This window comes from Rutidosis leptorrhynchoides, chromosome 7, assembly GCF_046630445.1.
Source record: "Rutidosis leptorrhynchoides isolate AG116_Rl617_1_P2 chromosome 7, CSIRO_AGI_Rlap_v1, whole genome shotgun sequence".
Classification (NCBI taxonomy): Eukaryota; Viridiplantae; Streptophyta; class Magnoliopsida; order Asterales; family Asteraceae; genus Rutidosis; species Rutidosis leptorrhynchoides.
Genome location: NC_092339.1, coordinates 316,960,830 through 316,987,921, shown reverse-complemented (window position 1 = coordinate 316,987,921; position 27,092 = coordinate 316,960,830).

Here is a 27,092-nt window from a genome sequence, read left to right as displayed (position 1 = left end):
TAAATTGGGAAAAATGCTACTTCATGGTGAAAGAGGGCATTGTACTTGGTCACAAAATATCTCGTGCGGGAATAGAGGTAGATAAAGCTAAAATTGAAGTTATCTCTAAGCTACCTAAACCATCAAATGTTAAAGCAATTAGAAGCTTTCTTGGTCACGCAGGATTCTATAGGCGATTTATCAAAGATTTTTCTAAAATCGCCCGCCCATTGACCAAACTTCTTGAAAAGGATGCTCCATTTGACTTCGATTCTAATTGCGAGAATGCATTCTCGATTCTAAAGTCAAAACTCACACAAGCTCCAATTATGGTATCTCCGGATTGGAGTATGCCATTTGAGCTAATGTGTGACGCAAGCGATTATGCCTTAGGTGCTGTTTTAGGACAACGTCAAGATAATCATTTTCTACCGATTTATTATGCAAGTAAAACTCTAACGGGAGCCCAAATTAATTATACCACCACGGAAAAAGAACTCCTAGCGGTTGTTTATGCATTTGATAAATTTCGGTCATATTTGGTGTTGTCCAAGACCATTGTTTACACGGACCATTCGGCACTTAGGTATTTATTCTCGAAACTAGATGCAAAACATCGTCTCATACGTTGGGTTCTTTTACTTCAAGAATTTGACATTGAGATACGTGACAAGAAAGGAGCTGAGAATCTAGCTGCCGATCATTTATCCCGACTTGAAAACCCCGAATTAGATAAACTTGATGATACAATCATCAAAGATACATTTCCTGACGAATCTCTAATGAGGGTTGAAAAAGAATCTGAAATCCCATGGTTTGCCCATTTTGCAAACTATCTTGCTTCAGACATTCTACAAAAAGGACTTACTTATCAGCAAAAGAAGAAATTCTTTACAGATTTGAAGTCATATTTCTGGGAATACCCAGACCTATTTCGTGTTGGTGCGGATCAAATAATTCGCCGTTGTGTGTACGGACAAGAAGCTCAACAAATTCTTGAGCATTGCCATCAAGGGCCAACCGGCGGTCATTTCGGACCAAACCACACTGCAAGAAAAATCCTTGAATCGGGCTTTTATTGGCCCACGATCTTTAAAGATGCCCATGATTTCGTTCGGACTTGTAACGCATGCCAACGAACGGGTAACATCACGAAAAAGGATGAGATGCCTCAAACCGGCATCCAAGTTTGTGAAATCTTTGACATTTGGGGAATCGATTTCATGGGACCCTTTCCAAGTTCACATAAGTGCAAGTACATACTAGTAGCCGTTGACTATGTATCCAAGTGGGCTGAAGCAAAAGCTTTGCCTACAAATGATGCTAGGGTGGTGGTAAACTTCTTGAAAAATCTCTTCTCACGCTTTGGAATCCCAAAAGCACTCATATCCGACCGAGGAACACATTTTACCAATAACCTTCTTAAAAAGGTGTTGAAGAAGTATGGCGTAACTCATCGTTTCTCTACTCCGTACCACCCGCAAACAAGTGGTCAAGTGGAGAACACGAATCGTGCCTTAAAACGCATACTTGAGAAGATGGTTAATAACAACCCTAAAATCTGGCAACGCAAGTTAGATGACGCGTTGTGGGCTTTTAGGACTGCGTATAAAACACCAATAGGTACCACGCCATTTAGACTTGTATACGGTAAAGCGTGTCATCTACCTGTTGAAGTTGAACACAAGGCATACTGGGCTATGAGAGAATGTAATACTGACCTTGTACAAGCCGGAGAAAATAGGTTATTACAACTTAACGAACTAGATGAATTAAGATTACAAGCCTACGAAAATTCTAAAACATATAAAGAAAAAACTAAAGTATGGCACGATGCACGATTAAAAAAGAAAGAATTTGAACAAGGGGATAAAGTATTGGTATTCCAATCACGTTTCAAGTTTTCACCTGGTAAACTTAGATCCCGATGGACTGGGCCATATATAATAAAATAGGTTTTTCCATCTGGATATGCAGAGTTGTATGGTAAAGACGGTGGAACTTTCAAAGTGAACGGACACAGACTCAAGTTATACTTTGAAGAAATCAATACTACGGAAAGAGACGAAACCACCTTCTACCCTAAGGACAAATAAATTCAGGGTAACTCTAAGGTTTTAAACTCCATTCTCGATTTTTATTCTTATCTTTAAGAGTGGGGTTAGATTGGTCTTTCCCTAGCAGACCCTAAAGAACTAGTCTTCTCCCTCCATTCTACCTTTTTAATTTCTTTTTGTTTTTATTGTGTAATTTCAAGATGCGCAGTCAGTATATCAACAACCATTTCATTTTAAAGTGCGATAAGATTTTACCGAGGGATGTGGTGTTAGATATTAAGAAAAGATGCGATAAGGCGAGGAAAGAAGAAAGACAGAAACTAAATGAGACAAACTATGCAAGAGGAAAATCTAAATCAGCTAAAAGGCGTCAAGCACGTCATTTGGGTAAATGTGTGAAATGTGGAAAACCGACTCACTCCGGAGATTGCCCAAAGAACCAAACGGACTCTAATTACGAGTACGTAACCTTATGCCGAGAAGGACCTTTAAAATGTGCAGAAGAAAACTGTAGTGACCCGAACTTTTCCATGTTTATATATATTAATTGAGATTGATATTTACATGATTAAATGTTTCCAACATGTTAAGCAATCAAACTTGTTAAGACTTGATTAATTGAAATATGTTTCATATAGACAATTGACCACCCAAGTTGACCGGCGATTCACGAATGTTAAAACTTGTAAAAACGACATGACGATATATATATATGGATATACATATGGTTAACATGAGATTATGATAAGTAAGTATCTCCATAAGTATATTAACAATGAGTTATATACATATAAACAAGACTACTAACTTAAGGATTTCGAAACGAGACATATATGTAACGATTATCGTTGTAACGACATTTAAATGTATATATATCATATTAAGAGATATTCATACATGATAATATCATGATAATATAATAATTTAAAATCTCATTTGATATTATAAACATTGGGTTAACAACATTTAACAAGATCGTTAACCTAAAGGTTTCAAAACAACACTTACATGTAACGACTAACGATGACTTAACGACTCAGTTAAAATGTATATACATGTAGTGTTTTAATATGTATTTATACACTTTTGAAAGACTTCAATACACTTATCAAAATACTTCTACTTAACAAAAATGCTTACAATTACATCCTCGTTCAGTTTCATCAACAATTCTACTCGTATGCACCCGTATTTGTACTCGTACAATACACAGCTTTTAGATGTATGCACTATTGGTATATACACTCCAATGATCAGCTCTTAGCAGCCCATGTGAGTCACCTAACACATGTGGGAACCATCATTTGGAAACTAGCATGAAATATCTCATAAAATTACAAAAATATGAGTAATCATTCATGACTTATTTACATGAAAACAAAATTACATATCCTTTATATCTAATCCATACACCAATGACCAAAAACACCTACAAACACTTTAATTCTTCAATTTTCTTCATCTAATTGATCTCTCTCAAGTTCTATCTTCAAGTTCTAAGTGTTCTTCATAAATTTCAAAAGTTCTAGTTTCATAAAATCAAGAATACTTTCAAGTTTGCTAGCTCACTTCCAATCTTGTAAGGTGATCATCCAACCTCAAGAAATCTTTGTTTCTTACAGTAGGTTATCATTCTAATACAAGGTAATAATCATATTCAAACTTTGGTTCAATTTCTATAACTATAACAATCTTATTTCAAGTGATGATCTTACTTGAACTTGTTTTCGTGTCATGATTCTGCTTCAAGAACTTCGAGCCATCCAAGGATCCGTTGAAGCTAGATCCATTTTTTTCTTTTCCAGTAGGTTTATCCAAGGAACTTAAGGTAGTAATGATGTTCATAATATCATTCAATTCATACATATAAAGCTATCTTATTCGAAGGTTTAAACTTGTAATCACTAGAACAAAGTTTAGTTAATTCTAAACTTGTTCGCAAACAAAAGTTAATCCTTCTAACTTGACTTTTAAAATCAACTAAACACATGTTCTATATCTATATGATATGCTAACTTAATGATTTAAAACCTGGAAACACGAAAAACACCGTAAAACCGGATTTACGTCGTCGTAGTAACACCGCGGGCTGTTTTGGGTTAGTTAATTAAAAACTATGATAAACTTTGATTTAAAAGTTGTTATTCTGAGAAAATGATTTTATTATGAACATGAAACTATATCCAAAAATTATGGTTAAACTCAAAGTGGAAGTATGTTTTCTAAAATGGTCATCTAGACGTCGTTCTTTCGACTGAAATGACTACCTTTACAAAAATGACTTGTAACTTATTTTTCCGACTAGAAACCTATACTTTTTCTGTTTAGATTCATAAAATAGAGTTCAATATGAAACCATAGCAATTTAATTCACTCAAAACGGATTTAAAATGAAGAAGTTATGGGTAAAACAAAATTGGATAATTTTTCTCATTTTAGCTACGTGAAAATTGGTAACAAATCTATTCCAACCATAACTTAATCAACTTGTATTGTATATTATGTAATCTTGAGATACCATAGACACGTATACAATGTTTCGACCTATCATGTCGACACATCTATATATATTTCGGAACAACCATAGACACTCTATATGTGAATGTTGGAGTTAGCTATACAGGGTTGAGGTTGATTCCAAAATATATATAGTTTGAGTTGTGATCAATACTGAGATACGTATACACTGGGTCGTGGATTGATTCAAGATAATATTTATCGATTTATTTCTGTACATCTAACTGTGGACAACTAGTTGTAGGTTACTAACGAGGACAGCTGACTTAATAAACTTAAAACATCAAAATATATTAAAAGTGTTGTAAATATATTTTGAACATACTTTGATATATATGTATATATTGTTATAGGTTCGTGAATCAACCAGTGGCCAAGTCTTACTTCCCGACGAAGTAAAAATCTGTGAAAGTGAGTTATAGTCCCACTTTTAAAATCTAATATTTTTGGGATGAGAATACATGCAGGTTTTATAAATGATTTACAAAATAGACACAAGTACGTGAAACTACATTCTATGGTTGAATTATCGAAATCGAATATGCCCCTTTTTATTAAGTCTGGTAATCTAAGAATTAGGGAACAGACACCCTAATTGACGCGAATCCTAAAGATAGATCTATTGGGCCTAACAAACCCCATCCAAAGTACCGGATGCTTTAGTACTTCGAAATTTATATCATATCCGAAGGGTGTCCCGGAATGATGGGGATATTCTTATATATGCATCTTGTTAATGTCGGTTACCAGGTGTTCACCATATGAATGATTTTTATCTCTATGTATGGGATGTGTATTGAAATATGAAATCTTGTGGTCTATTGTTACGATTTGATATATATAGGTTAAACCTATAACTCACCAACATTTTTGTTGACGTTTTAAGCATGTTTATTCTCAGGTGATTATTAAGAGCTTCCGCTGTCGCATACTTAAATAAGGACGAGATTTGGAGTCCATGCTTGCATGATATTGTGTAAAAACTGCATTCAAGAAACTTATTTTGTTGTAACATATTTGTATTGTAAACCATTATGTAATGGTCGTGTGTAAACAGGATATTTTAGATTATCATTATTTGATAATCTACCTAAAGCTTTTTAAACCTTTATTGATGAAATAAAGGTTATGGTTTGTTTTAAAATGAATGCAGTCTTTGAAAAACGTCTCATATAGAGGTCAAAACCTCGCAACGAAATCAATTAATATGGAACGTTTTTAATCAATAAGAACGGGATATTTCAGTTGGTATCCGAGTGTTGGTCTTAGAGAACCAGAATTTTGCATTAGTGTGTCTTATCGAGTTTGTTAGGATGCATTAGTGAGTCTGGACTTCGACCGTGTTTACTTGAAAAATGATTGCTTAACAAATTTTGTTGGAAACTATATATTTTTAACATGTGAATATTATGTGATATATTAATCTCTTAACGCGTTTGATATTATGTGATAGATGTCTACCTCTAGAACAAGTCCCATTGACTCACCTAATAATAATGAAGAGTCAAATGTAAATTGGAATGATTCGTGGACTGATTCACAAGTTCCCGAAGAGGAACCGGAAGAAGAGTCAGAACCGGAAGAAGAATCGGAACCGGAAGAAGAAATAGAACCAGTGGGGGAAATAATAATACGGTTAAGTAAAAGAAAATCCTCAACCAACCGACCAAGGTTAATTATGGTCAATGGTGTTTCCGCCAAGGAAGCAAAATATTGGGAGGATTACCAATTCTCCGATGAATCGGATTCCGACGAGAATTCCGATGATGTTATAGAAATTACCCCAACTGAATTTAAAAAGGCAAAAGAAAATAATAAGGGAAAGGGCATAAAAATAGAGAAATCTAATTTCAACCCCGATGAACTTTATATGTATCGTCAACCCCCGAAGTCCTTAAGTTGTAACAATGACCCGGGAACCTCTAAACCACCAGGTTTTTCTAAACCAATGTGGAAAACGACGGCTCGTATTAGGGGAACATCATATATCCCTAGAAACTTGGAAAAACGAACCAAAACAGAAGAAGAAGAAACAAGCGAGTCGGAATAAGATAGTTGTATTCGTGTGGTGTAATATATGTAATATAGTGTGCTTATGCTTTATGATATATGTAAAAATTGCTTGTATTAATAAGTATTTTTTTTATGAATCTAACTCTTGTCTATTTTACAGTATAAAAACACAAAATGGATAGACAACCCAATATTTTAAGAGACCTACCCGGAGACATGATTGATGAAATCTTGTCTAGAGTCGGTCAGAATTCTTCGGCACAACTATTTAAGGCGAGATCAGTTTGTAAGACATTCCAAGAACGTTCCAAGAATGCCTTGGTTTATAAAAGGCTTTCGTTCGAAAGATGGGGGATATCACATTGGGAAATCCATAAGTTACGATGTGTTTACTTTGACGCATATATTGCGGGGAACCCAAATGCTATTTTACGCAATGGGTTAAGAAATTATTTTGACTCAATATATCCGAATATTGGACTTCGTGATTTAGAAAAAGCGGCTAACATGCAACATAAAGAAGCATGTTATGCTTACGGATTAGTAATGTTCGCTTCTCACCAAAGTGAGAACAAGAACATCGGGCTACAACTATTAAACAAAACGTTCCCACAAGTGACGGAGTTGGTAATTGGGGTAAGAAATGAGGTTTTTAGATTGTTACGGGACTGTTGGACATTACGTAACCCTCGTCCCTTTGACGACGTTACAACACGCTGTCTTATCAACGGCCATAATGGTTATGTTCCACAAGACCAAGGATGGGAAGTAATCCTAGTAAAATCAGAATGCATGACTTGTTTCTGGACGTATGAATTACGTGTCTTTATTGCCTTTGCTGAACGACTTGTGTACTAGCTAGAATTATCTTCACAACCATCTTGTATCAAATTTATTGTGTGCTATATTTCATGCTATATGTAAAATAAGCGGTATTGTAAGTTTGTAAAATATTGTGTAAAAGTTTGAACGCGAAATATTATTATAATCAGTTTTTCATATAGAATTGTAGTAGTTGAATTGTATATTAGCTACTAAGTATGAACTTAACGGGTAGGTACTACCCGAATTTAAACTTATAAAATGCTAATATGAAGAAAAAGCTTTTATAAATGAGTTCATACTATGCTACAAAATACTATTAACTACTCTTAATATTCTGTATGATTAACTTGTTCCATTTGACTATTTTGAAGGAAATGGCACCGACTACTCGACACACCGTGAATATGAATGAAGAGGAATTCCGTACTTTTCTAGCTTCAAACATAGCCGCAGTACAGGCTGCGCTACATACCAACAATAACCTTGGATCTAGCAGTACAGGAAATCGTGTAGGATGCACCTACAAAGAATTCACTGCCTGCAAACCTTTGGAATTTGATGGAACCGAAGGACCGATCGGATTGAAACGGTGGACCGAGAAGGTCGAATCGGTGTTTGCCATAAGTAAGTGTACTGAAGAGGACAAAGTAAAGTACGCTACGCATACCTTCACAGGTTCTGCGTTAACATGGTGGAATACCTATCTAGAGCAAGTGGGACAAGACGATGCGTACGCACTACCGTGGTCAGCATTCAAGCACTTGATGAACGAGAAGTACCGTCCCAGAACCGAGGTCAATAAGCTCAAGACAGAACTTAGAGGGTTACGAACCCAAGGATTTGATTTTACCACGTACGAAAGACGATTCACAGAATTGTGCCTATTGTGTCCGGGAGCGTTCGAAGATGAGGAAGAGAAGATCGACGCGTTTGTGAAAGGATTACCGGAAAGAATCCAAGAAGATATAAGTTCACACGAGCCCGCCTCCATACAACAGGCATGTAGAATGGCTCACAAACTAGTGAACCAGATTGAAGAAAGAATTAAAGAACAGACTGCTGAAGAGGCCAATGTGAAGCAAGTCAAAAGAAAGTGGGAGGAAAACGGTGATAAAAATCACCAATACAACAACAACAGCAATTACAACAATAATCGCAACAATTATCCCAACAATCGCAACATCAATCGCAACTACAACAAACGGCCCAACAACAACAACAACAGCAACTACAACAATCATCCCAACAACAATAATAACCGCAACAACAACAACAATCAGAAGCAGCTATGTCAAAGGTGTGAAAAGTATCACACGGGGTTCTTGTGACACCGCTGAATTTTTTTTTTTTTTTTTTTTTATAAATCCGTGGCGGAAGCATTAACGTTAATTAAACCATTATACTAATATAAACATATCATAATTACATAACCAAAGCAGTTGACAGCTAGCATTTAACTAATACATATGGTGTCACGTGACGTTTCAACAAAAGTTTAGTTTTATAGGAAAAGACACATCAGAGTTGGCTCCTGTCAAACATAACATCAGCATGCCCCGTCTTCTCCCCAAAAGCATCATCTCTACAAAAGCTAATAACCTGCAGGGAGGAGATGGAGGGGAAATTAGCACAAAGCTAAGTGAGTACGACTAACCACAGGCAATAGTATACAGAACAGTTGTACTAATCATGTCACAAAGAGCTAACACACAAACATCACCCAAGTGCCGTCTACAGAGACTCTGGCGGCTCGGCCCAAACCATTAACCACCAGTTGATCGGGCTGGGGCTTACCAGAAGTTCCTCCACCACCGTATGTATATACATAATCCACACGCGACGGACGCGTCATTCACATATTACACACCACGGCTGTCTAGGCTACCACAGAGGAACCCAACCCGCAGGTTGATCTCTCCTACCGAGGCTACCACACAATAGGGACGCACTGGGCTCCAGCAGACAAGCATCAACTAACATGCAGTCATCACAATAAACTAACTAACTGTATCAATAAGTACAACTGACTAGCATGGCAGTCATAATATAACATGCTACTCTATACTAATTTCCACAGTTAGTCCCACTCACCGATTACCAGCAAACGAGAAGGTGTTCAGCTATCTAATCACTGAACCTTCTCTTTCTCCTTTTCTCCTGAGAAATACATATACACGAGTTAGTTTATGTCCATAAACACCAAATAACACAAATATAGAAATTTTGTCAGAAAATCTGTCCGCTAAATTTTTCTGTTTAACACTTATGCACTTTTGAAATTTTCATCAAAATCTCAAAATACAAACGGGCAGCATAACGGCTAGAAATCAACACTTGGTAAAATTTCCACTGCCCAAGACACTCGGTCGACTGTCAGAGACAGTCGGCCGATTGTCTACACACACTCGGCCGATTGACAAGTCACTCGGTCGATGGTCTTTCACAGACACACTCGGCCGTGGGTCTCACTCACTCGGTCGATGGTCGAGTCAGTCGGTCGAGTGTCTCGAGACACTCGGCCGACCGTGTTCATCTGCAGAAGCTGAAGCCAAAGTGACGGGTTTCACCCAAATTCATCCAATTCTTGCTCTAGAGCTCGATTTTTACCTCAAAACTGACCAAATCTAAGACACTATACATCAAGAAACATAAACCCACAAGATTTGGACTCAAACAACATCAAATTCAACTCTTTTGACCCAAATTACCCAATTTGTAAAAACTATCACAAAAACCCAATTTTCTTGAAGATTAAATCATGAAAACTTGTGATTATTACCTTGATAGAATCAGTAGATCATAAGGAACACGAAAATGTAAATGATTTGAGCTCAAGAACAAAGATTAGAAATTAGGGTTTGGTATGTGAAAGAGATGAAGGTACGGGAGGGTTTGGGAGTTTTCTAAAAAATGAGAAGGGAAGCCAGCACTTAGTCACTTAATTGGGTTTAATTCCCACACTGAGTGACACACGGGTATTTATCAGTTATCTGATATCTTTCGTACATCATTTGGCAAACCAAACGAAGTCCAAATTAAATAAACAAACATGTTCTGTGACCCTTGTCACAAACTGGTCCTAACCTCATCATTAATTAATAATAAACATTAAATAAAAATAAAAGCATATAATAACGCAACACCAACTTAAGGGCAATCTAGTAATCTTACATCTAGGCCCACTTGAGGATGTTACAAATCTACCCCCCTTAAGAAGATTCCGTCCTCAGAATATGATCAAAGTCAAACAACTGGGGATAGCGCGTCCTCATTAACTCCTCGGTTTCCCACGTTAGGTTGGAACCTAAACTGTGTTGCCACTCTACTAACACCATTGGAATCAGCTTCCTTCTTAACTTGGTGACTTTCTTGTCCACTATCTTAATCGGTTCTTCTACTAACTTTTTACTTAAATCCACTTTCAAATCCTTCAGCGGAAGAATCAAACTTTCATCCTCTACCTTGCATTTTCTCAAATAGCACACATTGAAGGTGTTATGAATCCCTGCTAACTCTGAAGGAAGATCCAAAACAACGGTCTGATCATTTAAAATCTCTTTGATTGGAAATGGTCCAATAAATCTCGGTGCTAACTTACCACGTTTACCAAATCTGATAACCCCTTTCCATGGCAAAACCTTCAAGTAAACACGATCACCTACATCAAATGTTACCGGACGCCTGCGCGGATCAGCATACATCTTTTGTCTATCTCTAGCTGCTTTTAACTTCTCACGTGCAATTTCAACTTTTTCTGCGGTTATCTGAACAATTTCGGGACCTGCAAATTGTTTCTCACCTGCTTCTAACCAACATGTAGGAGTTCTACACTTTCGACCATACAACATTTCATACGGCGGCATACCGATACTCGAGTGATATGAATTGTTGTAAGCAAACTCTATCAAAGGAAGATGCGAATCCCAAGAACCACCATATTCTAAGACACACGCTCTCAACATGTCTTCTAATGTATGAATTGTTCGCTCACTCTGACCATCTGTCTGAGGATGATAAGTTGTACTAAGATTCACACACGTACCCAGATTCTGCTGCAAACTGTTCCAGAAGTTCGATACAAACCTAGTATCTCTGTCGGAAACTATAGACAACGGCACACCATGTCGGCTAACAATCTCTTTCAAGTACAATTCTGCTAAATCACTCAACGAAGCTGTTTCACGAGTAGCTAAAAAGTGAGCACTCTTTGTCAGACGATCCACTATCACCCAGATCATGTCATGTCCTTTCTGGGTTCGGGGTAACTTGGTTACAAAATCCATCGTTATGTGATCCCATTTCCACTGAGGAATTTCTAACTGTCGTAAAGACCCATACGGTTTCTGATGTTCTGCTTTAACTTGTGCACAAATATGACATTTTTCGACGAAACTTGCAACATCTGTCTTCATTGTCGGCCACCAATACAACGTTTTCAAGTCTCTATACATCTTTGTACTACCTGGATGAACGGTCAATCGAGATTTATGCGCTTCAGTAAGGATTAAATCCCTCAAATCTCCAAGCATAGGCACCCAAATTCGGTCTTTATAGGTCTTTAATCCTCTAGAATCATTGCATAGGTCAAATTTTCTTTTCTTCATTAGCTCAGTCTTTAGGTTTTCATCATTTAATGCTACTAACTGAACGGTTTTCAAACGATCGATCAAGTCTGAAACTAGCTCAATTCTCTTAAATCTGACATTTTCGACTATTTTCTTGCGACTCAGAGCATCTGCAACCACATTTGCTTTACCCGGATGGTATTTAATCTCACAATCATAGTCTTTAATCAATTCTAAACCTCGTAGTTGACGCATATTGACTTCCTTCTGCGAAAAGAGATATTGAAGGCTGTGATGACCTGTATAAATTTCACAATGTGTACCATACAAATAGTGTCTCCAAAGCTTCAAAGCAAACACAACTGCAGTTAACTCTAAATCATGAGTAAGGTAGTTTCGTTCATGATTCTTTAACTGTCGTGAAGCATACGCTATAACTTTATTTCTTTGCATCAAAACACATCCCAGACCTACACGTGACGCATCGCAATAGACTACAAAATCTTCTGTTCCTTCTGGTAAAGCTAAAACTGGCGCTTGACATAACAACTGTTTGAGAGTCTGAAAAGCCTTTTCTTGTTCATCAGTCCATCGAAAGGCTACATCTTTTCTGGTTAACTTAGTCAACGGACCTGCTATTTTAGAAAAGTCTTTGATAAATCTGCGGTAATAACCTGCTAAACCCAGAAAACTCTTAATTTCTGTTGGCATTTTCGGCGAGTTCCAATTCATTACAGCTTCTATTTTTGACAGATCTACTTTGATACCCTGCTCACAAATCACATGACCCAGAAACTGTACTTCTCGTAACCAAAATTCACACTTGGAGAACTTAGCGTACAATTGTTCCTGTTTCAAAAGCTCTAATACTAACCTCAGATGCGTAGCATGATCTTTCTCGGTTTTCGAATATATCAAGATATCATCTATGAAGACAATCACAAATTTGTCAAGATACTGACGACACACCCTGTTCATTAAATCCATAAACACTGCTGGCGCGTTTGTTAACCCGAATGGCATAACTAAAAACTCATAATAACCATATCTAGTTCTGAACGCTGTTTTCGGTATATCGTTCTCTGCAACACGTACCTGATGATACCCTGAACGTAGATCAATCTTTGAAAAGTAGGAAGCACCCTGTAATTGATCAAATAAATCATCTATTCTCGGTATCGGATACTTATTCTTTATCGTTCTCTTATTCAAATCGCGGTAATCTATACACATACGAAGCGACCCATCTTTCTTTTTCACAAACAGAACAGGAGCACCCCATGGTGAAGAACTTGGTCGGATAAACCCCTTATCTAACAGTTCCTGAATCTGAGACATCATTTCTCGGATTTCTGACGGAGCTAATCTGTAAGGAGCTTTTGCAACTGGCGTAGCACCTGGAACCAAATCGATTTTATACTCTACTTCACGTACTGGAGGTAACCCGGGTAGATCATCTGGAAACACTTCGGGAAATTCTGACACAACGGGAATATCGGTCACCTGTTTCTTTTCTTTCTTAACATCAATCACATAAGCTAAAAACGTATCACACCCTTTCGATATCGCCTTCTGAGCTTTCATTAGGGAAACCATAGGGAAGTTAAATCCACTGCGCTCTCCCCTAGCTATCACTCGGGATCCGTCGGCCAAACGGAAAGAAAGCATCTTCTTATCACACTTAATATTAGCCCTATTAGCTCTTAACCAATTCATGCCTATGACTACATCAAAGCTAGGTATAGGCATCAACAAACAGATTAAAGGAAAAGAATGGCCGTCAATCTCGATGGTAAGTCCAGACACAGATGATGTGCATGGAACCCTCTTACCATCAGCTACTTCTATTCCCAAAGGTTCATCTAACTTCCTAACAGGCAACTTCAACTTATCACAGAAGCCTAAGGACATAAAAGAACGATTCGCTCCTGAATCAAATAACACACGAGCTGGCAAGGAGTTAACCAAGAACATACCGGCAATGACGCCATCGGTAGCGGTTGCAGCGTCTACCGTCATCTGAAACGCCCTCGCCTCTGCTGTTGGAGGATTCTTTCTCTTCTGCCCGGCAGTAGAAGCAGAAGATCCCCCAGAAGTAGCCGACCTCGCCCCTGACCCTGCCCCAGAACCGGATCTTGACGCAGTTGGACAATTTGCTGATCTATGTCCCTCTTGATGGCAACTCCAACAAACATTTGACTTAAAGGAACAAGCTGTTGATTCATGACCTAACACTCCGCATTTCAAACACCTTCTAGTCATTGGAGAACACGGGCCTGTATGGGTTGACTTACAAACATTGCACCAACCAGACTGAGTAGAACCCGATCCACTCATACCAGATTTACTTTTCTGTTTAAACCCACCTGACTTTTTACCACGAAAACCAGATTGTTTACTTGATTGTTGAACAGACTGACCACCTGATTGACTTTATGATTTTCCCCCAATAGATCCACTTTGTGAACTTTCTCTTCTTGCTGCCATTACATCACCTTCCGTAACCTTGGCCATTTCATGAGCATGTGCCAAGGTTGTTGCAAATCTCGCAACTGTTCTATATTCTGGTTTAATTACCCGCATGAAATGCTGAATCTTATCCTTCTCAGTTGGTACCCATTGCTGAACAAACCTTAACTTAGATGTGAAGTCTCTGAAAACTTCATCAATCGTCATACTTTCTGTCAACCTCATATTCAAAAACTCAGTTTTCAACCTTTCCATTTCATACTCAGAACAATACTGCTCACGAACTTTAGCAGCAAATTGTTCCCAGGTAATCTGACTGATCTGTTCCCTAGGCAAGTATGCTGTAATAGAATCCCACCACTCCATCGCTTCACCCTTGAGAAGTCTACTTGCAAACAGTACCATAGATTCAGGTTCACAGAAACACGCTTCTAATGCTCTTTCTACTTCTCTTAGCCAATTAAGTGTCACGGTAGGGTTTGTGTGACCATGATATTCTGGAGGTTTGCAATCAATAAACTGTTTATAAGTACACTTCTTTCTTGTTTCAGGAACTTGGAATGGGTACATCATTTGGTTTGGAAATGCCTGGTTAAACGGGAATGGCATTTGGAGATTTTGGTAAGTGTTTTGTGGAAACTGGGATTGGGAACTACCACCAGCTTGGTTATAATAGTTTGGAGGAAAAGTTGTGTTTAATGCAGTGGTATTAGGGTTCCATTGCGCCCGTTCTTGTTCTAGTTCCTTTATTTTCTCCTGAGCTTCTAATAATCGACTCTGTAGGTTTATAACTTCTTGGGAGGTTTCTTCCTCTGATGAGACGTGCCCATCTTCGTCAGGGGCTCTGAATGTACCAGTTCCGGGGGCGGTAGGGCCAGTAGCGTTAGCTTCATTATCTGCCATTACTGCACTACCACAACACTCACACCAAAGCTTAGTATAAACTCGATTAGTACTACCATTATACTAACCAAATGATCCGTGGCGGAAGCATTAACGTTAATTAAACCATTATACTAATATAAACATATCATAATTACATAACCAAAGCAGTTGACAGCTAGCATTTAACTAATACATATGGTGTCACGTGACGTTTCAACAAAAGTTTAGTTTTATAGGAAAAGACACATCAGAGTTGGCTCCTGTCAAACATAACATCAGCATGCCCCGTCTTCTCCCCAAAAGCATCATCTCTACAAAAGCTAATAACCTGCAGGGAGGAAATGGAGGGGAAATTAGCACAAAGCTAAGTGAGTACGACTAACCACAGGCAATAGTATACAGAACAGTTGTACTAATCATGTCACAAAGAGCTAACACACAAACATCACCCAAGTGCCGTCTACAGAGACTCTGGCGGCTCGGCCCAAACCATTAACCACCAGTTGATCGGGCTGGGGCTTACCAGAAGTTCCTCCACCACCGTATGTATATACATAATCCACACGCGACGGACGCGTCATTCACATATTACACACCACGGCTGTCTAGGCTACCACAGAGGAACCCAACCCGCAGGTTGATCTCTCCTACCGAGGCTACCACACAATAGGGACGCACTGGGCTCCAGCAGACAAGCATCAACTAACATGCAGTCATCACAATAAACTAACTAACTGTATCAATAAGTACAACTGACTAGCATGGCAGTCATAATATAACATGCTACTCTATACTAATTTCCACAGTTAGTCCCACTCACCGATTACCAGCAAACGAGAAGGTGTTCAGCTATCTAATCACTGAACCTTCTCTTTCTCCTTTTCTCCTGAGAAATACATATACACGAGTTAGTTTATGTCCATAAACACCAAATAACACAAATATAGAAATTTTGTCAGAAAATCTGTCCGCTAAAATTTTTCTGTTTAACACTTATGCACTTTTGAAATTTTCATCAAAATCTCAAAATACAAACGGGCAGCATAACGGCTAGAAATCAACACTTGGTAAAATTTCCACTGCCCAAGACACTCGGTCGACTGTCAGAGACAGTCGGCCGATTGTCTACACACACTCGGCCGATTGACAAGTCACTCGGTCGATGGTCTTTCACAGACACACTCGGCCGTGGGTCTCACTCACTCGGTCGATGGTCGAGTCAGTCGGTCGAGTGTCTCGAGACACTCGGCCGACCGTGTTCATCTGCAGAAGCTGAAGCCAAAGTGACGGGTTTCACCCAAATTCATCCAATTCTTGCTCTAGAGCTCGATTTTTACCTCAAAACTGACCAAATCTAAGACACTATACATCAAGAAACATAAACCCACAAGATTTGGACTCAAACAACATCAAATTCAACTCTTTTGACCCAAATTACCCACTTTGTAAAAACTATCACAAAAACCCAATTTTCTTGAAGATTAAATCATGAAAACTTGTGATTCTTACCTTGATAGAATCAGTAGATCATAAGGAACACGAAAATGTAAATGATTTGAGCTCAAGAACAAAGATTAGAAATTAGGGTTTGGTATGTGAAAGAGATGAAGGTACGGGAGGGTTTGGGAGTTTTCTAGAAAATGAGAAGGGAAGCCAGCACTTAGTCACTTAATTGGGTTTAATTCCCACACTGAGTGACACACGGGTATTTATCAGTTATCTGATATCTTTCGTACATCATTTGGCAAACCAAACGAAGTCCAAATTAAATAAACAAACATGTTCTGTGACCCTTGTCACAAACTGGTCCTAACCTCATCATTAATTAATAATAAACATTAAATAAAAATAAAAGCATATAATAACGCAACACCAACTTAAGGGCAATCTAGTAATCTTACATCTAGCCCCACTTGAGGATGTTACAGTTCTGCACCAAATTTTGCAACAAGTGTAAAAGAAATGGTCATAGCGCGGCGAAGTGTGAGGTCTATGGACCCGGGGTTAATAGAACGAAAGGAACAAATGGTGTCGGAACGAGTAATGGCGGAGGAAGTAGTGTCGGAGCAAGTTATGCCAATATAGTTTGTTATAAATGTGGAAAACCGGGCCACATTATTAGAAATTGCCCGAACCAGGAGAACACGAATGGACAAGGCCGCGGAAGAGTTTTCAATATTAATGCGGCAGAGGCACAGGAAGACCCGGAGCTTGTTACGGGTACGTTTCTTATTGACAATAAATCTGCTTACATTTTATTTGATTCGGGTACGGATAGAAGCTATATGAGTAGAGATTTTTGTGCTAAATTAAGTTGTCCATTGACGCCTTTGGATAGTAAATTTTTACTCGAATTAGCAAATGGTAAATTAACTTCAGCAGATAATATATGTCGGAATCGAGAAATTAAACTGGTTAGCAAAACATTTAAGATTGATTTGATACCTGTAGAGTTAGGGAGTTTTGATGTGATAATCGGTATGGACTGGTTGAAAGAAGTGAAAGCAGAGATCGTTTGTTACAAAAATGCAATTCGCATTATACGAGAAAAAGGAAAACCCTTAATGGTGTACGGAGAAAAGGGTAACACGAAGCTACATCTTATTAGTAATTTGAAGGCACAAAAACTAATAAGAAAAGGTTGCTATGCTGTTCTAGCACATGTCAAGAAAGTACAAACTGAAGAAAAGAGCATCAATGATGTTCCCATTGCAAAAGAATTTCCCGATGTATTTCCGAAAGAATTACCGGGATTACCCCCACATCGATCCGTTGAATTTCAAATAGATCTTGTACCAGGAGCTGCACCAATAGCTCGTGCTCCTTACAGACTCGCACCCAGCGAGATGAAAGAACTACAAAGCCAATTACAAGAACTTTTAGAGCGTGGTTTCATTCGACCAAGCAAATCACCGTGGGGAGCTCCTGTTTTGTTTGTCAAGAAGAAAGATGGTACATTCAGGTTGTGTATCGACTACCGAGAGTTGAACAAACTTACCATCAAGAACCGCTACCCACTACCGAGAATCGACGACTTATTTGATCAACTACAAGGCTCGTCTGTTTATTCAAAGATTGACTTACGTTCCGGGTATCATCAAATGCGGGTGAAAGAAGATGATATTCCAAAGACTGCTTTCAGAACACGTTACGGTCATTACGAGTTTATGGTCATGCCGTTTGGTTTAACTAATGCACCAGCTGTGTTCATGGACCTTATGAACCGAGTGTGTGGACCATACCTTGACAAGTTTGTCATTGTTTTCATTGATGACATACTTATTTACTCAAAGAATGACCAAGAACACGATGAACATTTGAGAAAGGTGTTAGAAGTATTGAGGAAGGAAGAATTGTACGCTAAGTTTTCAAAGTGTGCATTTTGATTGGAAGAAGTTCAATTTCTCGGTCACATAGTGAACAAAGAAGGTATTAAGGTGGATCCGGCAAAGATAGAAACTGTTGAAAAGTGGGAAACCCCGAAAACTCCGAAACACATACGCCAGTTTTTAGGACTAGCTGGTTACTACAGAAGGTTCATCCAAGACTTTTCCAGAATAGCAAAACCCTTGACTGCATTAACGCATAAAGGGAAGAAATTTGAATGGAAGGATGAACAAGAGAAAGCGTTTCAGTTATTGAAGAAAAAGCTAACTACGGCACCTATATTGTCATTGCCTGAAGGGAATGATGATTTTGTGATTTATTGTGACGCATCAAAGCAAGGTCTCGGTTGTGTATTAATGCAACGAATGAAGGTGATTGCTTATGCGTCTAGACAATTGAAGATTCACGAGCAAAATTATACGACGCATGATTTGGAATTAGGTGCGGTTGTTTTTGCATTAAAGACTTGGAGGCACTACTTATATGGGGTCAAAAGTATTATATATACCGACCACAAAAGTCTTCAACACATATTTAATCAGAAACAACTGAATATGAGGCAGCGTAGGTGGATTGAATTGTTGAATGATTACGACTTTGAGATTCGTTACCACCCGGGGAAGGCAAATGTGGTAGCCGATGCCTTGAGCAGGAAGGACAGAGAACCCATTCGAGTAAAATCTATGAATATAATGATTCATAATAACCTTACTACTCAAATAAAGGAGGCGCAACAAGGAGTTTTAAAAGAGGGAAATTTAAAGGATGAAATACCCAAAGGATCGGAGAAGCATCTTAATATTCGGGAAGACGGAACCCGGTATAGGGCTGAAAGGATTTGGGTACCAAAATTTGGAGATATGAGAGAAATGGTACTTAGAGAAGCTCATAAAACCAGATACTCAATACATCCTGGAACGGGGAAGATGTACAAGGATCTCAAGAAATATTTTTGGTGGCCGGGTATGAAAGCCGATGTTGCTAAATACGTAGGAGAATGTTTGACGTGTTCTAAGGTCAAAGCTGAGCATCAGAAACCATCAGGTCTACTTCAACAACCCGAAATCCCAGAATGGAAATGGGAAAACATTACCATGGATTTCATCACTAAATTGCCAAGGACTGCAAGTGGTTTTGATACTATTTGGGTAATAGTTGATCGTCTCACCAAATCAGCACACTTCCTGCCAATAAGAGAAGATGACAAGATGGAGAAGTTAGCACGACTGTATTTGAAGGAAGTCGTCTCCAGACATGGAATACCAATCTCTATTATCTCTGATAGGGATGGCAGATTTATTTCAAGATTCTGGCAGACATTACAGCAAGCATTAGGAACTCGTCTAGACATGAGTACTGCCTATCATCCACAAACTGATGGGCAGAGCGAAAGGACGATACAAACGCTTGAAGACATGCTACGAGCATGTGTTATTGATTTTGGAAACAGTTGGGATCGACATCTACCGTTAGCAGAATTTTCCTACAACAACAGCTACCATTCAAGCATTGAGATGGCGCCGTTTGAAGCACTTTATGGTAGAAAGTGCAGGTCTCCGATTTGTTGGAGTGAAGTGGGGGATAGACAGATTACGGGTCCAGAGATTATACAAGAAACTACCGAGAAGATCATCCAAATTCAACAACGGTTGAAAACTGCCCAAAGTCGACAAAAGAGCTATGCTGACATTAAAAGAAAAGATATAGAATTTGAAATTGGAGAGATGGTCATGCTTAAAGTTGCACCTTGGAAAGGCGTTGTTCGATTTGGTAAACGAGGGAAATTAAATCCAAGGTATATTGGACCATTCAAGATTATTGATCGTGTCGGACCAGTAGCTTACCGACTTGAGTTACCTCAACAACTCGCGGCTGTACATAACACTTTCCACGTCTCGAATTTTAAGAAATGTTTTGCTAAAGAAGATCTCACTATTCCGTTAGATGAAATCCAAATCAACAAAAAACTTCAATTCATCGAAGAACCCGTCGAAATAATGGATCGTGAGGTTAAAAGACTTAAGCAAAACAAGATACCAATTGTTAAGGTTCGATGGAATGCTCGTAGAGGACCCGAGTTCACCTGGGAGCGTGAAGATCAGATGAAGAAGAAATACCCGCATCTATTTCCAGAAGATTCGTCAACACCTTCAACAGCTTAAAATTTCGGGACGAAATTTATTTAACGGGTAGGTACTGTAGTGACCCGAACTTTTCCATGTTTATATATATTAATTGAGATTGATATTTACATGATTAAATGTTTCCAACATGTTAAGCAATCAAACTTGTTAAGACTTGATTAATTGAAATATGTTTCATATAGACAATTGACCACCCAAGTTGACCGGCGATTCACAAACGTTAAAACTTGTAAAAACGACATGACGATATATATATATATATGGATATACATATGGTTAACATGAGATTATGATAAGTAAGTATCTCCATAAGTATATTAATAATGAGTTATATACATATAAACAAGACTACTAACTTAAGGATTTCGAAACGAGACATATATGTAACGATTATCGTTGTAACGACATTTAAATGTATATATATATCATATTAAGAGATATTCATACATGATAATATCATGATAATATAATAATTTAAAATCTCATTTGATATTATAAACATTGGGTTAACAACATTTAACAAGATCGTTAACCTAAAGGTTTCAAAACAACACTTACATGTAACGACTAACGATGACTTAACGACTCAGTTAAAATGTATATACATGTAGTGTTTTAATATGTATTTATACACTTTTGAAAGACTTCAATACACTTATCAAGTTCTATCTTCAATACACTTAATATGTATTCTTCAATTTTCTTCATCTAATTGATCTCTCTCAAGTTCTATCTTCAAGTTCTAAGTGTTCTTCATAAATTTCAAAAGTTCTAGTTTCATAAAATCAAGAATACTTTCAAGTTTGCTAGCTCACTTCCAATCTTGTAAGGTGATCATCCAACCTCAAGAAATCTTTGTTTCTTACAGTAGGTTATCATTCTAATACAAGGTAATAATCATATTCAAACTTTGGTTCAATTTCTATAACTATAACAATCTTATTTCAAGTGATGATCTTACTTGAACTTGTTTTCGTGTCATGATTCTGCTTCAAGAACTTCGAGCCATCCAAGGATCCGTTGAAGCTAGATCCATTTTTCTCTTTTCCAGTAGGTTTATCCAAGGAACTTAAGGTAGTAATGATGTTCATAACATCATTCGATTCATACATATAAAGCTATCTTATTCGAAGGTTTAAACTTGTAATCACTAGAACAAAGTTTAGTTAATTCTAAACTTGTTCGCAAACAAAAGTTAATCCTTCTAACTTGACTTTTAAAATCAACTAAACACATGTTCTATATCTATATGATATGCTAACTTAATGATTTAAAACCTGGAAACACGAAAAACACCGTAAAACCGGATTTACGCCGTCGTAGTAACACCGCGGGCTGTTTTGGGTTAGTTAATTAAAAACTATGATAAACTTTGATTTAAAAGTTGTTATTCTGAGAAAATGATTTTATTATGAACATGAAACTATATCCAAAAATTATGGTTAAACTCAAAGTGGAAGTATGTTTTCTAAAATGGTCATCTAGACGTCGTTCTTTCGACTGAAATGACTACCTTTACAAAAATGACTTGTAACTTATTTTTCCGACTATAAACCTATACTTTTTCTGTTTAGATTCATAAAATAGAGTTCAATATGAAACCATAGCAATTTGATTCACTCAAAACGGATTTAAAATGAAGAAGTTATGGGTAAAACAAGATTGGATAATTTTTCTCATTTTAGCTACGTGAAAATTGGTAACAAATCTATTCCAACCATAAATTAATCAACTTGTATTGTATATTATGTAATCTTTAGATACCATAGACACGTATACAATGTTTCGACCTATCATGTCGACACATCTATATATATTTCGGAACAACCATAGACACTCTATATGTGAATGTTGGAGTTAGCTATACAGGGTTGAGGTTGATTCCAAAATATATATAGTTTGAGTTGTGATCAATACTGAGATACATATACACTGGGTCGTGGATTGATTCAAGATAATATTTATCGATTTATTTCTGTACATCTAACTGTGGACAACTAGTTGTAGGTTACTAACGAGGACAGCTGACTTAATAAACTTAAAACATCAAAATATATTAAAAGTGTTGTAAATATATTTTGAACATACTTTGATATATATGTATATATTGTTATAGGTTCGTGAATCAACCAGTGGCCAAGTCTTACTTCCCGACGAAGTAAAAATCTGTGAAAGTGAGTTATAGTCCCACTTTTAAAATCTAATATTTTTGGGATGAGAATACATGCAGGTTTTATAAATGATTTACAAAATAGACACAAGTACGTGAAACTACATTCTATGATTGAATTATCGAAATCGAATATGCCCCTTTTTATTAAGTCTGGTAATCTAAGAATTAGGGAACAGACACCCTAATTGACGCGAATCCTAAAGATATATCTATTGGGCCTAACAAACCCCATCCAAAGTACCGGATGCTTTAGTACTTCGAAATTTATATCATATCCGAAGGGTGTCCCGGAATGATGGGGATATTCTTATATATGCATCTTGTTAATGTCGGTTACCAGGTGTTCACCATATGAATGATTTTTATCTCTATGTATGGGATGTGTATTGAAATATGAAATCTTGTGGTCTATTGTTACGATTTGATATATATAGGTTAAACCTATAACTCACCAACATTTTTGTTGACGTTTTAAGCATGTTTATTCTCAGGTGATTATTAAGAGCTTCCGTGTCGCATACTTAAATAAGGACGAGATTTGGAGTCCATGCTTGCATGATATTGTGTAAAAACTGCATTCAAGAAACTTATTTTGTTGTAACATATTTGTATTGTAAACCATTATGTAATGGTCGTGTGTAAACAGGATATTTTAGATTATCATTATTTGATAATCTACGTAAAGCTTTTTAAACCTTTATTGATGAAATAAAGGTTATGGTTTGTTTTAAAATGAATGCAGTCTTTGAAAAACGTCTCATATAGAGGTCAAAACCTCGCAACGAAATCAATTAATATGGAACGTTTTTAATCAATAAGAACGGGACATTTCAAAAACCTCTTAAACCAGCGAGGTTACGCCTACGAAGCAATGGGGAGCGAAATAATGCGACTCCACTACGAGGCGAGCCAACGAGGCTTCACTCTTTAAATCTTTTTCTCACCAATTGTGTGTTTGTGCATTTTTGTGTGTAATGTTTTGTTGTGTTTGGTTTGTTTTTGTTTGTTGTATGTTCTATTAAAACGGTCTACCATTTAAAAGTGATGAACCTTGAGTTCAATATGTTTTCATTGAAAACGATAAATGTTAAGTGTTACAACTGAATTATCGTTTTTCAAATTGCACGAAATTTCTTGTTGGATTCATAAGATATATCTGTTAAATAGTAAACCACGAAAACAAAATAAAAATAAAAAAAAAAATCCTTTCTACTAAATTGAAGGTGAAACGCCTTGAGTTTAACTTGTTTCTTTGAAAATGAAAATGTTTAGGTGTCACAACTGAATTTTCATTCTTCAAATTGCACAAAATTTTTTGTTAAATTCTAAAAGTCTACAGTAGATTGCAAAATATACCTTTTTATCAATAACCGTAAAAATATATAACTTGTAAATCTTTGTCGTGGATAATGATAGGTTTGACGACCGAATTTATCTCTGCCTAATCGATAGGAAACAAAGTTTTAAGTTTGAAAATTAGTTGATTTAGGGGTATACAAAAAAAATAGAGTGTATTTTAATTTGTGTAATTTTTATTTTTCATGTACTTGTTTTAAAATTAAAAATGTTAATAATTTTAACACAAAAATAGAGTGTTTTTATTTTATTTTATTTTAAATTTGTTTTCAAAAAACATTAAAAACTTTAACTTTTAATGGATTGAATTTTATAAATTGAAATTATTAAAACATGTATTGAAATTAAAAATTTATAAACGGATTAAGATCAGGTCTAACAACCGAATTTCCGTTACAAATATAAATTTATAAAAGATATTTTTAAATTCAATTGATTTTAAGTTATATTTTTTAAAAAAAAAAAAAAATTTACAGACAAAGCATACGCGAATCGTGTAGACCTACACGAAACGCGTGGAATTCAAAGCATACGCGAAACGCGTAGACTTACGCGAAACGCGTAAGGTCAAAAATAGCTGAACATAACAGACGGGCAGCAGTCTGTTCTTTACACACTCTTTTCAATTTTTTTCTGCTGTGGACGAGAAGAAAACACAAAAACCCGAAAATCACACCCAAAAACTTAAATTAACAATTCCAATCTTCCCCAATTCTTCAATCTTTCAACATGCCTAGATTGGTAAGGGTCCTAAACCCATTTTACCTAGTGTTCTTCCAATTTTTCATTATATTTCTTTATAGCTTTAATCCGAAGTATATACATGTTCTTGTTGATTTTTGCTTGATTATTGCTATATTATTGTTGTTAGTATGATATTAAACCCGATTAGCATGAAAAATTGATGTTTAATTGGTTATTAAAAAATTAGGGTTTATACAAATTGGGGATAATTGTGAAATTGCTACTGAGGTGTGTTATTTTGGTTGTAATTAAATGTTTTTAAGTGTTTTGTCAGTAGTTATAACTCTTGAACATGATTTTTTTTGTCATTTTAATGAATCAAGTATGAACTTTAATGCTATTAAAGATTGTTTAGAAGCTGAAATACACGCAATGTGATTAAATTGAATTAGATACACTTAGATAAATTGCGTGTTTTCACTTGTGAATTAAACTTTGCATATGAAACTTGATTTTTGATTTATGATTTTTGGTTTGTTTCTGTTTTGTTTTGAATCATAGAACTAAAACTTCCAAAGTTGTTGAAATAAATTGATTCATGTGGTGTTGAAAACAAGTTTGTAGGTTGAATTTAGACTCTTTGCTAACATTAACACATCCTATTGGGATGATTTTCTTGTTTTAAAATGTTATGCAGGGACCATTTAGAATGAGGGCTTTTAACCAACAACAAGCACAAGATCAAGTTACCCCCGAAATGGAACAACAACTCTTGAACCTACACCCGATCCTGCAATTTCCTAACGAATTACATCAAAGGGTGCAAAAAGTTAAGGATTTACTCATTCTGGTAAATCGAACCATCTCTCCAGTTTACGTTGTTGATTGGGATCCCCTAGGAGACCCAGTCAACTTAGATACACCGATAAGGGAAATTTTAACCCAAAGTTTCACGAATGAATTTGGGGAAATCACGTATTATAATGACTTTGAGAGATTGTTTAGGTTAAATTCTCCTGTATATAGAGAATGGTGTTTAGAATTTTATTCTACCGTTAGGATGAATATACACCCGGAAAATATCGAAGATACTAGTTTCCTACAATTTAGATTGGGTGGTGTAGATAGAGTAATGTCCCTAGGCGACATGACTATGGCTTTAGGGATTTACCACGGTAATGAGATGAATGCTCCAGGTTTTTGGGAATATATTTTTACAGGAGCTAGGTATACAGGAGATTATGATTCTTTGAGTGTCTGGCGCTCTTTTTCCCAAAAGAATACTTATGTAGCAGGCCAAGAATCATACCTTAAGATCACTGATGTTCGCTATCGAATAATTCATAAATTTATAGCGAACACAATTAACCAAAGGGCATTCCTTAATACAGATAAGATTAATTATGTTGACCTTTGGTATTTGGATGCAATCAGAGATAGGGATACGTTTATTAGTATACCCTATGGAGTGGCCTACTTTTTAGCCCATTTTGGTAAGGGTGCTCGAGGATCCAGTGACATGTCGGGGGGTCACTATATCACGTGTTTGGCAGCCTGGTTCGGTCTCGACCTGAATGAATTAGCACCTCCAATCCAACCGATAGATCAACAGGTTAAAACTTTAGGATTGGAGGTGTATAAGACAGCTAAGGCTATACGTGTAAGGGGTGGGGTACGTAGTTTAAGGCAACAGGAAATTGCTGCTCACGCACCTATGGAAGAGGATGATGAACCCGCGAGGGAAGCTAGGAGGAGACGCAGAGAGACAGATCAGGCTAGCTCATCTCATACAGGTACTTCTGATTTCGATATGCTCCAAAACTCGTTTAACGCATTGAGTTTAGATGTACGTAATTCATATCAAAACTGGGGAGCGAGATCAGAAGATCAGTACACTGCTTTATCTCGGCAATTAGGGGACATTAGGCATACCCAGCTAGATCAATATAATATGCTGTCCAACATCCGATATGATCAGAGGGGAATGGGAAATCAATTAGAGTGGGCGCACCAACAGGCATATCTATACGCGTCTAAC